Source organism: Martes martes (assembly GCF_963455335.1).
Source record: "Martes martes genome assembly, chromosome: 9".
NCBI lineage: Eukaryota > Metazoa > Chordata > Mammalia > Carnivora > Mustelidae > Martes > Martes martes.
This window is the reverse complement of record NC_137896.1, coordinates 73,228,820-73,241,562: the sequence shown is the minus strand read 5'-3', so window position 1 is coordinate 73,241,562 and position 12,743 is coordinate 73,228,820. Positions and strand designations below refer to the sequence as shown.

The following is a 12,743-nucleotide window of genomic DNA, read 5'->3' as shown; positions in this document are numbered from 1 at the left end:
CTGAAGCCAGATGCTTAGCTGACTGAGCCACCCAGGTGCCCTGGAACTTTTCAACCAGAGAATTAAGACACTAAGATTTAGGTTTTGGGGAAACATCACAAAACTTTTATGTAATCCTGTCACATTCATTGCTTATTTTATACACACGATCTACTTCCCCAAAATAGATTAAGTGTGGGTAAGGAGCATGCTAATATGGTGCTTACATTGTTGTAATGCTAAAAAACCTGAATGATGCTCTGTTACTGGGCACCTGTCATACTCTAAGAGTGATACTGATCTTTGAGGCCTCAAGAAGACAGAACGGGACAGACTGTTTCCAAGTAACAAAACTGTCAAATTCACAAGTTGACAACTTAGGTGCAAATGAAGCATCTTATTAGAGGCATATTCAAAAGACTGAAATGCTAATGTTCATTTCTTTTTGTGAACTTTATTGCTTCAAAGACCTTAAAGGAAGCTGTATATTATTGGTTACTTTTCTTTAAAAAAAAAAAAAAAAGACTTCATTTATTTATTTAGAGTGAGAAAGAACATACAAGAGGGGAGGGGGGCAGAGGCAGAGGGAAAAGCAGGCTCCCCACTAAGCAGGGAGGCCAACACAGGACTCAATCCCAGGAATCTGGGATCATGACCTGAGCAGGAGGTAGGGTTAACCAACCGAGTCACCCAGGTGCCGCTGCCTTTTTTTTTTTTTTTTTTAAAGAAAGCAAGCAAACAGTAGCAAATGTCACCTTATCATTTTGTAACAGTTTTATTTCTGAATCAAGAACATCAATCTATCTGAAAATGTGCTGTGAGCATTTTTGTTACTTATTGTCATCTGCCCAGCTCCTATCTCCTTTTTCAGAAACAGGTCCTTGACTCCAGAGAGAGCTGCCATGCTCTACATCCCTCCACACCCTGCACCATAGTTCACTGGTTCAGGAGTAGGCCCCTGACCAAAGCCTAGTAAACTATAGCCTCCCTATCAACCCCCCCACCACCACCACCATGTTCCCAACTGGAACTGGAAGAATGGGGAGAGTGGCGGGTAGCAATGTCCAGGGGCAGACAGCAATCATCTGTTTCAGTCAGTTGGAAGACCACCTCCAAGGGGAGAGACAGAAGCTAAAAACGAGAGACTGAGAGATGGAAACCTTAATTTCTGTGGTTCCGGGGCCTGTCTATACTCTGCCTTTCCCTCAGATTGGCTGTTTTAACTCTTCCCTTGATTATGCAGAATGCCCCTGTATCTTTCCCCAAAAGTCCCAATATAAAGTACAGTCTTCCACCACGCCACAATTCTGCATTAGAAATGCCAACCAAAGCCTCTAACTACCGGCCAAGTGCCCTTTAAGTTGTGGATGGATGGGGCTGGGACGTTTTGTACATAGCGCTTCCTGCTCTTCACCAGTATTGTGGATACACCTGCTGCTCTTCTTCTTCTTCTTCTTCCTTCTTCTTCTTCTTTTTTAAAGAGAGAGAGGGAGGGAGAGAGAAAGGGAGCTGGGAGGGGAGGAGCAGAGGGAGAGGAAGAAGGAGAGAGAAAATCCCAAGCAGGCTCCATGGTCAGCACAGAGCCCAACATGGGGCTCAATCCCATGACCCTGGGATCAAGACCTGGGCCAGAATCAAGTCGGACACTCAACTGACTGAGCCACCCAGGCACCCCGTGGATAACTCTTCTAAAAGTAATCATTTGTAGGGGCCCCTGGCTGGATCAGCCTGTAGAGTATGGGACTTTAGATCTCAGGGTCCTGAGTGAGTCCCACGCTGGGTGTGGAGCCTACTTAAAATGTAAATAAGTAAATAAATAAATGTGTGGGGCACCTGGGTGGCTCAGTGGGTTAAAGCCTCTGCCTTCAGCTCGGGTCATGATCCCAGGATCCTGGGATTGAGCCCCGAATCAGGCTCTCTGCTCAGCAGGGAGCCTGCTTCCCTTCCTCTCTCTGCCTGCCTCTCTGTCTACTTGTGATCTCTGTCTGTCAAATAAATAAATAAAATCTTAAATAAATAAATAAATGTGTGTATGTATGTAATCATTTCTAAGTATCCAGTTGGTCTCAGCCTGGTATAAAAAGATTTTGGGGGACAATCAGAGCCCCATCTCTGTATTCAACCTCAAAGAGATGTGAACTAGTGAAAACCAGGATACTTAGCGAGTCATGGGGCAATGAGGTCAAAAGAGAAAAGACTGGCAAGAGGAGAACTGGAACTACAGTACCCCAAAGTCATGTGTGAGCTGAGTTAGGAGGGGGCAGATACTCTCTCTGTGCACAGCGCTCCAGTGAGGCAGGCCCACAGCCCATGTGAAAGATGAAGATGCCCCCACCCCCTCAGCAGCCACGGTCACTGATGGACTTCCAGGTCTCGTCAGCCTGAAATTTTGCATTAGCCCTACCCCCACTCCTCCCTTACTCCACTAAAGACATAGCCTTTTTTATTCAGATAATTCAAGTGCATTTCTGTTCCTGGCAACCAGGAAGAACTAACCAAAAATAACTTCGAATGCAGGCTTCTTTACAGAGAAGCCAAAGAGCAAACACAGACCAAATGCTTGATACCTCGCTACCCAGAGCCCTCCCAGTGGACTACTATTTAATGGGATCATGTCAAAACTGACAAATATACAGTTTAATAACCCAAACCATCTCCTTTAATCAACTTGGTGTCAAAAATCAAAATGTAATTTAAGAAACTATCTAACATCTAGGCATCAATCTCTCTATAAATCAGAAAAATTGAATGGCATCACTGAAGATGTGGTTACGTAAGACCTTAGCTCTCTGAACTGTATTAATGTAAAACCTACTTTTTGACACTTTCAGTTTTTTCTTATCATGTGACATGTTTTAAAGTGTAGAGGACTTTACAAATGTCCTGTTACGCAAACTGTATTTTCTATCTTCCTATGATGGTACCTGTTCATAGGTCTCCTTTAGTAGCAACTGGCGAAGGAGTTAAACTATGTAAGTGAATTTAATAAAGGCACAAATAGTGACCACATGAGATCTCAAACAACAAAATGAAAAACTTCCTAAGTCCACAGTACCTTCAATGGATCTGCCATCCGTTTCCAGGAACTGCCAGATAAAAGAGTATTATGATGTTGGAAGCTTTCATAGCATTTTCCTGTTCTTTCTCACTGATCTGCCACAATTACTTACAGAAGACAGCAGAGGGAAAAACGAGGTACTGATGCATGCTATACCATCGAAGAACCTTGAAAATGTTTTGTTAAATAAAAGAAACCCAGTCACAAAGGCCAAATATAGCCTGATTCCCTCTATATAAAATGCCCAGAATAGGCAAATCCATAGTCAGAAAGTAGAGTAGTGGTTGCCTGGAGCTAGAGTGAGTGAGAAAATGGGAAATGACTGCTAATGTGTATAGGATTTCTTTTTGGGGTGATAACAATGTTCTGGAATCAGTGCTGATTACTACACAGCTCTGTGAGTGTACTAACAACCCTTACTAAAGTGTGTACTTGACAGAGGCAAATTTTATGATAGGTAAATTGTATCTCAATAAAGCTGATATTTAAGAGTCAGACAGATGGGGATGGGCACATTGGCAGAGAGAGCCAGGAAAAGCCAAAGAGAAGAGAAAAATCTTGAGTTTTTCCTCTTGCTTACCCAGGCAGTCCCCAACAAGAGAAGATAGATTATATTTCCTAATAAGTTCATTGACAAATTAATCATAAAATGTATGGGGGGGGGGCGCGCCTGGGTGGCTCAGTGGGTTAAGCTTCTGCCTTCGGCTCAGGTCATGATCTCAGAGTCCTGGGATCGAGCCCCACATTAGGCTCTCTGCTCAGCAGGGAGCCTGCTTCTCCCTCTCTCTCCGCCTGCCTCTCTGCCTACTTGTGATCTCACTCACTCTGTCAAATAAATAAAGTATTTTTTTTTAAATGTATGGGATTTTCTCATAGAAATGGTGATTGATTGAATTCCTTAAAAGTAAGAGGCTGACTTAAGTATTTTGGTAGGGTGGGAAAAGGAGTTAAGGCAAAGGCTAAGTGTGCAATGAGAGAGGATTAAGAGAGTGAGGCTCAAGGGAAGAAGTCCTGCCAGGCGGCTGAGAAATAAGAATGAGGCTCTAGAAGACAGGCAGGAGTGTGGGCTGGGTTAGGAAGAGGGAATGGTGGTGTGGTTAAGCAGTGTAGTGAAGGAGAGGAAGGGCAGGCCGTGCTCCCCACCAGGATCATTTACCTCAGGCACTACGGGATGTCAGCATTGCTAAGGTAAGAACACAATGTCAAGAGTGTAAGGAACAGCAGCAGGAACCCAAACTGATATCCAGAGTGGGGAGGGGCTTTCTCCAGCAGTCAGAGGAAATGGAGGGAAAGAAAACCTGACTGAACTGTACCTGAACAAGAAAGAAACGATTCCTGCATTCCTCTGGTCAGGAAACTACTGAAGCCGTTATGTACAAGAAAATAAACTGAGGGTGCAACCTGGAAGTACATGGAATGACCTAAGCAGACTTTCTCCTCAATAGCTTCCACGAGCCTCTTAGGTATGAAATGCTCTTTCAGACTCAGACTTCACAAATAATGGGTGGCGTATTTACTGTGCACTAGGGACCATGCCTCTCTCTCAAATAATCCCAAATAATGCAAAATTTAGGGAAATAGGTTCAAGAAAGGATGAGGAATATAATGGATAGCTGTTAAAGCCCTATTAATCCTGACTATAAAAACCCACTCCCTCAGGGGAGAGAAGTCTTTCCCTTGGGCCATAGAAGGGTTCCATTGAACAGGGTGGGTGGGTGTGCAAATAAGAAAAGCTCTCGATTAATTTTAAAGGAATGAGTCCAAGCTTGAGAAGCCAAAAGCAGACTTTGTGTTTTAATGAGAGGGGTCCTCAGGGATCTGCAGCCTGGCCTCTTCGGTTTTGTGGCGGTGGAAACAAAGCAGCCATGCCCAGGTTCAGGCCCCCATCCCTTCCCAAGTTCCAATGATCTTCACAGGACTCCATCCACCCTCTTCAAATGACTGCCTTTCTTCCTCTTGTGATCACCCCTTGTCTCTAGATTACTAGAGCACTAACTGCCTCTACCACCTTCCTGGCACTGGTATACATGTTTAGTTAATGTTTCATGTAAATAGGTTTAATCTTACCAATTAGACAATTTTAGACCATGTTTTACTTTGTATACCCAATAGCATGCTGGCTTTGTACTCTCACTAGAATGTCAAATATTTTTTACATATATATGTTTTATATATGTATATATTATACTTTATTCATATATATTATTCATATTATATATTCTTATTCATATGTATTTATATTATATATGTTTATTTTTATATACACATATATTTTTTATTCATTTTGGCAGGGCCAGCAGATTATGAATTAACAGTCTAATCCTGGAAGGTTTCTAAGTAAAACCATCATATTACAGGAGACCATAAAAAATATAAAGCCAATATCTAAACCACCTCATTAAAAACTCATGATTGTAGGGGTGCCTGGGTGGCTCAGATCAGGTCATGGTCCCAGGGTCCTGGGATCGAGCTCCACATCAGGCTCTCTGCTCAGCGGGGAGCCTGCTTCCCCCCTTCTCTCTGCCTGCCTCTCTGTCTACTTGTGATCTCTCTATCAAATAAATAAGTAAAATCTTTTTAAAAAAATAAAAAAATAAAAAAAAAAACAGAACTCATGATTGTAGGTAGAAAAGACATTAAGATATCTCTGGAAAAAGATAAACTTAAAAATCTTTTAAGGCTTTAAAAGTAGGTTTTCCTCCATCCAAATGTAGGTCTATCTATTCTGGAATTAAGTGAACAATTTAAGTACATAACTTTAACAATAGCTTGAAATTTGCAGTCATGTGGGAGAAAGTGATGGCAAGTTCTGCTCCAGTTCTCAGTGTACAGATTCTAACTCTCTTCCTCCTGAGGAAACCCTGTGCCTGAATCTTTTTTATCTATCACCGCAGGATTTTCTTTAGGATATACTTTTCAAGTTTCCCTAGTAATTTTAATGCACACTCTAATTTAGGCCCAGAGAAATATTCTGCCCTCCTGGAGATTAAAAATGAGAAGGCCGCAACAGTGATAGGGGTTGGGGCGGTGGGGACTCAATCACTGGTTGGGACCAGGAGGATCCACCCACACAGCTGCTGGAATGAGGCCTGGGATTAGAGGAAGAATGTGCCCCTCTTGCCAAGAGACAGCCCTATACTCAGTTTGGGTGGAAAACGAAGGCTTCTTAGGTGTCAAGATATCTAAACATAAACTGTGACCTACTTATTGGGAGAAGGGGCAGACTACTATTTTAAAGAGATTAAAAGCTGATTTTCACTTTTGGGGTTAATACTCAGAGGTAAGAAGATATGAATACTAAGTGAGAACACTGTGGCCATGTCCCAGGAAAGCGTTTCTTCAAACTATATCATATGCATTTAAAAATGTGGACTACCGGGCTCCCTCTTACATTAGTGAATCTCAATTTATGGGGGCCCTTGAATTATGCATTTTTAAACAAGTGTGCTAGTCAGTCTTCTGCATCCAAAAACAGTGCTTGAGAGCAGTGCCAAAATTTCAGCTGGAAGAGCAGAGTGCAGATGTGCTCAGGATCTGTTGCAACCTTGTATCCACTTAAAAGAGCACAAAAAGGACTAGTATTCATTTTTACACTAATATTCAACTGTTGCATTATTCCTGATCAGAATTTAAATTCACATTTAGCCACATGGCCAAATACCTACTGTTCTATAAATATACCCTAGACCAAATACTTGATGGTATTTTAAAGCTCACATTTGTTTGGCAGGATCTATAAGGTTTTAGCCAATAAAATACTGTCTGTGTGAAGGCACTCACTGGCCACACGTGACTACTGACCATAAGAAATGTGGGTAGTAAGATACATACTGGATTTCAAAGGCTTAGAAAAAAATCTGAAGTATCTAACTTCTTATACTTGATTGCACATTGATATGATAAAATTTTGGATGATTTGATTAACTGGAATATCTTACTTAGAAAGTTAAAAACCATACATGGTTAGTATTACATTTCTTTCAGGCAACCCTGCTCTAAATGTTTAAAGCATATCAGCAGTTTAGCTGATTAAATGCTCCACCAAAATTCTTGGTCACTTAAATGACTATGTTTAAAGGAAATCTGGCCTATATATATATAGCAACTAATAACTTTCCACTAACCATGTAAACTCAAGGTCAATTTCTTTTGCTAAGTCCATAGCTTAGCAGAAAGACTCTTAGGCATAATTTTAGCTCATAAATGTTGATGAGTGACATCTCCCAAAGGAATTTCATTTTTAATGTCTTTTTTTTTAAAACTTATTTATACAGGGGCTTTTTCCTACCATTTTTCTATGTCATGATTTTGAGGGGGGAAATTTAAGCTTATGAATGTGATATTAGATGTTAAGATGTTTTTATGCTTTGTTTTCCTCATTACAAAATATTTCAGATTTTATTTCAGGAAAAAATTCAGGTAAGTAAAAAGGAAAATCATGGAGAAATAAACACTATTTTGGTGTATATCCTCCCAATTTTAAAAATTCACTGTTTATGAGTTTTGATACAAAGATTAATTCTAATTTTTTTTTTTTTTTGAGAGAAAGTGTGTTTGCTGGGGGAAGGGGGAGCAGAGAAGAACAGAGGGAACAGGAGAGAGAGAATCTTAAGCAGACTCCACACGCAGCACAGAGCTCCACGGGAGCTGGGGGCTCAAGCTCATGACCCTGAGATCATGACCTGAGCCGAATTTCAAGAATAAGATGTTCGGCTGACTGAGCCACCCAGGCGCCCCAACTTCATCAGTATTTTCAAGCGAAATGTTGTACTTTCTAAAGGATTTGTGTTGATTGTACAAAATATAACCTCCAACCATAAACACTTATCACTTAGAAAAAGAAAACATTTACCTTTTACATTACTTTAAAAAAAAGATTAGGTTTTACGTTTTTATTTCAAATAAAGTGCTGCTTTACAAAAAGCCCCGCTTATTTTGAATCCCTTTCTTCACCAGCACATGTTCCACAGTGCTGGGGCATGTGGTCAGAGGTCAGGAAATGTGGGTATGGCATCACGGGATGCGGGAAATCATTTACAGAATGCATAAAAGTCACTTCACAGCACTCTGCCCTAAGGCTGAATCGGCATGGCATCTCTCTGCTACACAACATGATATACCAAGGCTTTTCTCATCGTCTTTTTTTTTTTTTTTAAAGATTTTATTTATTTATTTGACAGACAGAGATCACAAGTAGGCAGAGAGGCAGGCAGAGAGAGAGGAAGGGAAGCAGGCTCCCTGCTGAGCAGAGAGCCTGATGCGGGACTCCATCCCAGGACTCTGGGATCATGACCCGAGCCAAAGGCAGAGGCTTTAACCCACTGAGCCACCCAGGCGCCCTCTCATCTTCCTTCTAAATTATAAATGAGAGCACAGAGTTTAGGCAGAAGTATAAATCTCCCCAGTCTCGTATATATAAAATTCGTGAACATGGGGCAACAGTCCATCTTAATTCTAATTACTTTCTAAAACATTCCTAAGTCTTGGCTTTTTGCAAGCTAACCACCTGACAAACCCCCACTCATCACCCATGTTGTGTGAGGGCAAACTTTCAGATGAAGCTTTTCTCTACTGTGGGAAAAAGCTGCTGTTTCTGTCCCCACCAGGAGATTCCCTAGACAGATGATGAAGATAGCAAAGTTCACTTCCCTGTGACTCCACTCGTGTTGTCTTCTGATGTTTTGGGTACTAAAGACCAAGAGGGCTGGTGATGAGTGACTGCGATGTGAATCAGACTAATTTTCAAGCAAAAAAGTCTAACGAGACTAGAAAGATTCAAAGCTCCCTAGGCAATGGAACCCCAGACTCTTTCATCTTTGTGATGATAAACTGGCACTTGACAAGGGACTGCAGGCCTGATTCCCATGTTTTTAAAACACGGATGTGTTCCACTAGAGAAGCCACTGTACTAGAGAAGCCATCTCCCCTGTGAAATCTCTTACACCAAATGGGTGTCCCAGAATGCAATTCCCTTAACTGCCTGGAGTGAGCCGCAGATCCCCCAGCTTAAGGGATCTGTCCCCCAAGACTGCCTCCACTTCCAATGCCAGTCACAAGTCCCAGGCCACCATACTTCTGACTGATCACCTCTAAGTTCATGGGTTCCCATGAACAACCCCCTTAGGTTCAAAAATTTACTAGGACAACTCACAGAACTCAGGAAAATACTTACATCTGCTGAAACAGCCAAATGGAAGAGGTTTATAGGCAAGGTGTGGTGGAGGGGCACAGAACTTTCACGGCCTCTCAGGACCCACCACCCTTCCAACACACTAACGTATTCCCCAACCCAAGAGCTCTTCGAATCCTCCAAACCCAAGTCATTTAGGGGTTTTTAGGGAAGTTTCAACACGTAGACATGATTGATTAAATCAACCACAGAGATTAAACTTAATCTCTAGGCCCCCCTCTTTCCCAGAAGGTGGGCTCAAAGTTCCCACCTTCTCATTATTTGGTCATTTCAGTGACTAGTACCATCCTAACAGAGCTAAAGGTCTCACCCTCAGTCACCTCTCCCGGCACAAATCCAGGTGTGAGGAAGATGGCTTTTCATGAATAACAAAAGACACTCAGCAAATTCCAAGGGTTTTAGGAGTTCTGTGCCAGGACTGAGGACAAAAACAGTATTTCTTATTACAACACAAAGCTAAAAGCAAGAAGAGGATAAAGGAAAGTAAAACTCAAATTAAGAACAGTTTTTACAACTCAGAGGAAGAACATATACCTATACATAATGTACATTACCTATATATAAAACATGTATACACAGCAGCCTAGTAACAGAAAATATCTGTAAACTGGGTAAAAAATAATTTGTACCAAGTAGTTTACCTCACCTTATTTCCTCAGAGATACAAACATTTAAAGCCACTTAGTAAAGGACACAATCCAAGATGGTGTTTACACTGTCAATACAAAATGTACCATAAAAAGATGAATTCCTGCAGTAATGTCTTTTATGTATCACCCCAGGCTTCAAGACTGTAGTCTAAAGAAGACTCAACATGTAGAGCCTTGAGAGGGAGGGGAAACTTGCTATATACATTTCCACCACGCTAGCCAAGATTTCCCACTTTAGAACATGCGTTTGTAAGCATTCCCTCATGCTGAATCTATCATTATACTACTTCCCTCTAAGAGACAGGAAGATATTTCTCTTTTCTCAGAATGAGGTGCCAGCCTTCCACACCACTCCCACATTAAAGTGTGCCTTTAACGTAACTCTGTTGAGTTTGATACTTCAATTCTCACTAGACTTGAGCTGGGTCTAGATGAATGAATGGTCTCAGACACCCAGGGAAATAGGCCAGTCAACCACCAAGACTCCACACCAGTCTTGAAATGTGATTCCCCAGAGCAGCCACATCAGCATCACCGGGGACCCAATTAGAATTGTTTATCACCAAGCCTTATCCTAGATTTACTGAATCAGAAACTGCGGGTGGGCCCAGCAATTATAAGATGACCAGGTAATTACGATGCATGCTCACATTCTAGAAGCCCAGTTCCAGACACTGCTGAACTGTTCTGGTACTCTCTCTCTCTCTTTTTTAATTCTGTTGCTCTTATTTTCAGCATATAAGATTCTTAGGAAGCTCAGAGATTTTTCTGTCCCACAGAATAGGGAGTTAGGTAACAAGAAAATTTCCTCCAATAAACAGATGGTTTTCCTGGTATCTACTGGATGCACTGAGAGCAATTCTTTTTCTAGACATCATTTAACCTAGAGGCAACACATTTTCAATAACTTTCATGGTTACTCATGGCTTCTTCTGGACCACAAGATTTTTCCTGAGCCTTTTATGATCTTTTTTTTCTTAAGCCTGTTTCAGTTACCCAATATCAATATTCTATACCAGTGAGCTTTGAATCATTTTATATTTTACTGAATATAGAAAAATAGGAAAGTGTATACTTTGGAGCCAGTCTGCCTTAGCCACTTATGAGCAGTGCAATCTTGGGCAAGTTACTTAATCTCTCTATGCCTCAGTTTCCTCATCTATACTCTATAGATAACAGCATTGTCCCTCGTATATGGTTGTTATGGGATTAACTGTTAATACATACAATGCATTTAGAACAGCGCCTGCACATGGGAAGCACCATATTAAATGCTTACTATTACTATCATAACTACCATTGTTCAGAGACTTAGATAACAGAGAAAGCCACCCTAGGAAGTGTTAGGACAACTGATCAATACTAAGGACAGTTCGGGATCTCCCCTGGAACTGCATGAAAAATCAGATACTAAGAGCAAGGAACTACTCTACAACTGCAGGTACAATTTTCCTTCCAAGCGAGGTAATACGTAGTAGCCTAGAATCAGAAAGTAAATGACTCATGATCAAAGGTAACTGGCCACCAATATCATACTGATCTAAAGACTTAAATGAAGATTCAAGAAAAAGAGGTAAGAGATCAAAGTACAAATCAATCCACTGGCACAAGCCAGGATCAAGGATTCCATAAGGTTCCATGTTAATGAATAAGCTAGAAAATCTTCCAATTCTAGAATGACTACCTGGTTAATCATTCGTTTATGCCCTCAGATCAGGCTAGCTTGAGAAAGATCGTTAAATCACCACCACTCAAGAGACACATAATCCTAAGGCAACTGGAGAATTTTCCTATAGCATCCCTATATCCACTTCTGTCTTCCTCCTTCCTATAATATTCCAAATTTTCTAGCCAAGCTGTTCAGATGGGGCTGACCCCTCCTCACCTCACCCCACAACCCCCCTCACTACTCCAGAAGTGTGTCCTGATTAGCTGATGTCAGTCAGCACATCCTCTTCTCTGACTCCACCTGGACAGAGATTCTGAGGGAGGCCTCTGACCCAACTCAGGATTAGTCAGGCCAGTGAGATTGCTCCTAGGGTCATGGTAGAAATACTGGGGCAGCAGAGGTGCTCTTTTCTCCTGGATATCCTTACAGGCAGATCTGGGACCTGGGGCAGTCATCTTGGAACTACAAGGCCAAAAATAGAGAGAAAGAAACTGGGCCCTGGTCATACCATTTAAGCCCAGGAGTAAGTCTTGCTTTAAAGGACAAATCTGTCTTCAATGTGACCAATATATTCTCTTTATCATTTAAACCACTTTGGGTTAGGTTTCCTATTGCTTACAGTCAAGAGAACTCTGAATGATACATGCATCATAATCAGATGATACCATAAAGGTAACAAGAAAAATCAGCTATATGAACAATTAACAGTAAACTTACCTGGCTGACATGGCTACAATTTATGGGTAATAATTAAAGACATTAAGAAAAAAAAATCATTAACCCACTTTTCTCATTTGGAAAGCATTTGATTTGAAATCTCAAAGTATAGATGCAAGACCTTAAATGACTCTGCTTTGATCTCTAGTTTACATACATTCAGCATAGCTGAGTTTTCATCATGATGGAACCCTTTCTGGATTTTCAGGGCAATTTCAGGGTAAGACACTGCCCACCCCAACTATGGCGAGGATGAGAGTATGTTCTAAGTATTCAACAGCAAAAAGGGAGTGAGAAATCACAAAAGGAGGATGTGTTTCTGCTAATTTTAATGAATCAATAGCAAACTTACCTGTTGTAGCATTAAACATGCCCTTACCAGATAAAGCTATTGCTTTTTTACATCTAAAACACTTGCATGGGATACTAACTACCCTTGGTCACTCAAAGTAAGTATTCTACCACTGTAACAAGTCAAGT

The 12,743-nt window shown here is 41.2% G+C and overlaps 1 protein-coding gene across 1 annotated transcript in view; it reads right to left on the bottom strand.

Moving 5' to 3' along the window:
* The window catches only part of SPTBN1 (spectrin beta, non-erythrocytic 1), a 195,932-nt gene that overhangs the window by 128,864 nt on the left and 54,325 nt on the right, over positions 1 to 12,743 (bottom strand). The gene's annotated exons all lie outside the window — the stretch shown is intronic.